Raw genomic sequence first — 6000 nt, 5'->3', positions numbered from 1 at the left:
CTAAATTGTGCTCAAATGGCTCCAAGGGGGCTGAATCGGACTTTGGCCTGCAGGGCTGAATTGACACTTTGGGGCTGAAACAGATCTTTTTAATTTACAGTGTACAATTAATGGTCGACACGAAAACGCATTGTGCTATAAGATAAAAATATCTATACATTTCAAGATTTAATTTGTTTCTTTGTACCGGAGATAATTTGCATTCTCCCCCTTCCCCACTTTACGGCCGGGGGAGAAGGAGAAAATAAACGCCTCTCTGGGAGACTAAACTGGAACATGTGGAAAATAACAAAAATAATATTTTTCTCAGGTTTCTCTCCCGTATTAAAAGTAATTTTCCTGCAAGCTCATGGATTATGACAGAGTTTTTCCCTCTTAACCAACAACGTGTGACTCGCTTGAGTCCAAGGGCGCGAAATTTCGCGATCTTTTTGGGTGGGGAACGTGTGTGTGAGTGGCTCTAATAGATAACATATATCCTTTAACCAAAAAGTTTTATTATTACTATTATTATTATTATTATTATTGTTATTATTATTATTACATCATAGTATTGGGTAAATAATTTGATAAAATTGTCCTAAAACCTTGCGATATGATTTACATGTAATAATTAAACATTCACCATTGAAATATAAAATGATCTGGTACAAAGTGACTGTTAAAAACATCCTCTTATTTTTGCATTTTACATTGTCTTTTAGGAGCCGTCAACTCTTTTACACCTTATTGGGCAAGTAAATCCCGGTTGGTCTTACCCGGGGTCCCCAAGGTTATTTTTTTTTCTTCCATAATTCCTGATAGTTCGCGGCGAACGCCGGGACAAGTCAGCCGTCCTTGGACGCTTTCCCGCACTATAAGAACGGCTGTCACTTTTTGACGCAAACCGTAAGCTATCGCATACCCAATGAGACAATGAGAAGAAATCGTTGCATAATTTTAAAGATTCATTAAATTTAACTGTTTTGCTTCATGGTCTTAAGGGAAAAAGCTAGCTAATAGATTGTTCACATGTCCCCGTTTTTTTCGTAAGATCGTCAGGATCGAGCGCTTACCAGTACAAGCGGCCATCTTGGTTTCATATGTACCGAGGGCGAGGGCGTTCGCACCCCCTACGAAGATTTGTCACTCATTGCATACAAGATGGCCAACCGTAACGCAAAGCGATCAATCTTACGGAAAAATAGGGGACTGTGAACAGTTTAGGGTAAAGCTTCCCCACACGTTAGTTTCTTTTTTCACAAGTTTCTTGCATCAGATTCGTCATCCCTAACTTGATTCACACGGACATCAAGTTAGGGTATCTGCACCGGCAAATTTTTCACATTTTTGCATTATTTTTAAAAGTTATTTTATGGATAATACCTATATCAATACATTGACAGTATTCCTCAGTTCTTGAGGAACTAAAATATATCAAATTAAACTATGCTATGACACCCAAAAGGTGTTAATTTAATTACCCCCTAGGGTGGCACGGACAGAGAAAAATCAAAGTTTCAGAAGAATCCTTGTTAGAAAAAGAAATGTAACACAAATAAAGACGTAGGATAGAATAATCCTTTGTTCGACCACGTCACGGCTCTAATTAATCCACCTTCTAAGGCACAATTTGCTATTTTGTAATTTGATCCACATTTTGACATCAATAACTCAGCTGTACGGCAATTCTAACCTTTGGTCGAACACGGATCTCTTCATTAACATCACTTTGTGTATTTGCCAAATTTCACGAACAAATTTTAGCGCTTTTCCAGTGTAAAAAAGCTTATTTTCTTCTCCTCGATCCTTCTCGCCCTTCATTTTTAATCACCGCTGTGTAAAATACTCGTGGAAGCCTAAAAATATCTTTCCTCTCTATAGCCTCAGGAATTTTGATACGTAACTAGTTGCTAGGTGTGACGCCTCCCGGAAGATGCGTTACACAGTGGGGTTTTTCAGAAAAGTGTGGCGTATCAAGACTTTACCCCTCCCCCCCCCCCAAAAAAAAAATTACATATGAAACTTATACCCCCTCCTCCAAGCCCTTCTAGAACAAGTCTCTTCTTCCATCCTTAGGCATTAATTTCATAAGCTACAGTCGCGCGAACCTGCATGTGCGACCACCTCTCATAAACGACCGCCAACCCAAAACACCAAAATTTTCCCAGTCCAAGCCTTACAGTTAGAACCTCTAGTGAACGACCACCTCCTGTAAACGACCGCGCGAACACTTTTTAGGCCTGACAATTAATGATTTTCCAATGTTTTTAACATCTTGTAAGCAAGCACTCGACTCAGTCTTTGATCTCTATTTTCGCTGTGTGCACTTTGTTAATCAGGAATATACGAAGAACTTTAGTGACAATATGGAACTACACACATCCCAATAAATGATCTTCCATAAAGTAGATGTGCCTGGACCTCTTCTCGGAAGAGACCCCCTGCTGTTCGATTCTTGTAAACGATGCACCTCCCGTAATTAAGAGACCACTCAGTCTTTGCATTTTGGTGATCGCCCGAGTTCCTGGATACCGATAGTCAGCAGCGTAGCGTGAGATTTTGAAGGTGCACGCAGGGGAAGAAAATTTACTGCGACGAAGGCGCCCTAAACCTGGGGGAGTCTGGGGGCATGCTCCCCCACAAAATTTTTTAATTTAGGGTCTGGGGAATGCCATCTACTGTGTTTTTTCTGCTGGACATTCTGAGTAAACAAAGACGAAGGAAAATGCAGTAATTAGTTGTCTATTTTACCCATCTCTAGTGCTATCGGTAAGGTACAGTGTTGGAGGGTGCGAATAAGGTTAACAGTTAACTGATATTTGGCCAAAAAACAGCAGTTAACTGATAATTGGAGAAAAAATTAGTAGTTAACTGATAAATGAAAAGTTAACAGTTAAGTGATACAGTAAAATTCCGAAACTAAGCCCCTCCATGTATAAGCCCCTCAATCCGGTAACGCAAAAAACCCTCCGTTAAATCGCCCCTCCAAATATAAGCCCCCCGGGGGCTTGTACTTGGAAAATTGCCCTCAAATACAAAGTAAAACAAAGCAAAAACGGTAAATTTACTTCCAACTATAAGGCTAGCCCAATCGATTTTGAAACGCAAATTTCCCTCCGTAGATAAGCCCCTCCGAATATAAGCCCCTCCAAAAATATAAAGCCCCTCAAAAAGGGCCTTTTCAAAATATAAGCCCCGGGGCTTATTTTCGGAATTTTACGGTATTACATTAATGTTAATGAAAGTAACAAACTTTCGCAAACAGAAATTCTATTTTCTGACATTTTTCTGTCTCGCTGTTGACCCGGTGGCAAACTAACCGATATTACTATCATGTGCAAAAGGCACCAGGGCAGTACCCGACAAACAAAAAGCGTCAGCCAACGAATAGACAACTCAACGAATAATTCGTCCTCTACAAGATTTCTGTGTTCGGAAAAGGATAATACTGTGTTTCACGGACCCAAAATATCGTCAAGTTAAACATTACTAACGAAATAAAAAAGCTGTGATTCTTAGCATTGGATCTGGCCAAAAAGAATTTCTGAGGGTTCAAAGTAATCAGGAATCTTCCTTTTTAAAAGAACATGGAATTTGTACTTACGAGATATCATTTTTGCCACTCATGTTGGAGTTCTAACTATTGAGACTTTTTTTAATAGAAAGAAATGCTCGTGTTTAAACCGGTCTTTCTGAAACAGTTTCGGCAGTTTCATTTCTTAAAACCCTTGAATACCTTTAAAAGGCTTTTGAAATACCCCAAAAGGGTACGTCTTCGAAAAAGGTAACATTGAGGGAAGTGAAAGAGGACGTCGACAAAATTTGTATCGCCGGCTACAAACAAATTCTGACAACACAGGTGGAAAACCTACCCGCGGTTTCTCACTTCAGCATAAAACATTTAGTACTTTGAACTATGCTCAAGACTTTGGAACCACAGTAAAGGAATCGCTTAAAAGATCTACGAGTTCGAGGTGGGCTACACTCACGAAATAAAAGTCGAATTGTCCTGTGTCAAATACTTTCATGCCTTTGTCAGCACTCTCAACTGTGTCTCTCCCATCGGTGAAAACAGTGATTGAATTCACCAATTGAATTCCAAAAATAATGGTCCAGTTAGTTCGTTAAGACTATATTAATTTGGCATTGATAATGTTTCTCGTGGTCTGTTGCAATGGATTGCAAGCTAGGATTGAAATTGGATTGGCAGGACATGCATGACCATGTCGGGAAGATCAGTAAGAGATCATGACTGGTGTGTCTGGATCTATGAGACTGGTGTCATATTTATCAATTATTCCTCGAGCCCGAATGGGCTCTGAGTCAACAGCTCATGAGGCCGAAGGCCAAATGGGCTATTGACTCAGAGGCCATGAGGGCTAGAGGAATAATTGTTTTAGTGAAATCCAACTAGTTGGTCAAAAATATCGAGACAAAACAACTTTAGCTAGTTAAAGCTAGACTTTAAGCCTTTTTTGCCGCCAAAAAGCCGGCGCTTTGCGCTACTAGTGGGCTATAACATATAGCCTAGTAGTAGCTCAACCAATCAGAACACAGCATTGATAATAGACCACTAGTTGGATTTTACTTTTGATGGTTGTACGACTTATATTTTCAGTTACTAATAAATTGTACTAGTGGCAGAGTTCATGTAAATTTATACCTTGATTTTAGTAGAGCCTACCACCAAAAGTGATTGACTTGCTGAAAGAAGGAAAATTCGGGATATGACGGAATAATATTCGCTGTAGGAAGGTGAAAGTTAATAGCTAATCAAAATTAGTAGTTAACTGTGAATTGACCAAAAAAATAGTAGTTAACTGAGAATTGGGTACCCCCATTAGCACCCACGTGTTACGGTACGGCAAAAAAATGGTAAACCAGTGACGCCATAAAGGAGGTTACAAGCAAAGGACGAGATGTGTACTGTTCAGACAGGCAAACTCTGTTATAATGCCATCAATATCAATTACGTCCTTGTGCTCATATGCAGAAATGCAAGAGAACTCAATCTCTCATCCGTCACGGTCCTTCGTAAAGGAGTTTGCAGTCTCTTCATACAGCTGAAGCTACGCTCAGCTGTGTACGTTGACACAGGATAAGTCAACAAAGTTATGAGACCCTGTAACATATATTCCGGGATAGAATTGGAGTTGGCTTGGTCAAAAGTCTCAACCAAGGTCTGAGGCTTCACATTCGGATCCATTTCACTACACTTAATCAGTAAAAGGATAAAGGAAATCCTAACACAAAAACACCAATATAATGAGAAATATTTATCCCGATTTAAGGATAAAAATGCCTCCAGGAAATTTAAAAAAATCTATATATTTGTTCCAGATTTCCGCTGTATGCATAGGCGTATGTGCGTACATGCACGGCTGCATGCACGTTACATTCCTGGTAGGAGAAATAGCTGATAGGTTCCTGGGCTGAGCTTTATACTGGTAACATGATTTTGTTGCTGACGAAGAACCGCCAAAGTGTATTTTTTTTGTCTTCTTTTGAAGGAAACGTGGATTTACTTCAATTATAATATACTTTGACAACTCTTACATAGAAGGCCAGTCTTAATATTTCGACCCCCCTCACATTCGGTGCCTTTTCAAAATTGACCCCCCAAAATCAAGCCTCTTAGAAAGTTGTACCCTTCCTCCGAAACCCCACCCAAGACGTAAAAAACGATTGCTCCCTAATGCAATGAGGCGCGCCAAAGTGTGAAGATTAACGAAGAGTTTTATTCAAAATTGAAAAGAATTGCTTATAAAATGTAAAGAAAAAAAAAATAAGCAGAAAAACAAGCCAGAGGATTAGGTCCAAGAAGACGTTTTACTTTGATTTTCACACTTTCACAGGCGATTTGCGTTCCCAGGGGGTTACTCCGGATTTCAAGTGATAGCGAAGATGATCAAGGGATTTTGGGGGGTTGGAAAATTTTGGTAATTATTTTTTGGGGGTAGCTTGATTTGAGTAGGGATTTTTGGGGGTATTCAAAACAATCAGAAGATTCGTGATAGT

The sequence above is a fragment of the Porites lutea genome, chromosome 7, assembly GCF_958299795.1.
Source record: "Porites lutea chromosome 7, jaPorLute2.1, whole genome shotgun sequence".
In the NCBI taxonomy this organism is placed as follows: domain Eukaryota; kingdom Metazoa; phylum Cnidaria; class Anthozoa; order Scleractinia; family Poritidae; genus Porites; species Porites lutea.
This window is presented reverse-complemented; position numbering follows the sequence as displayed.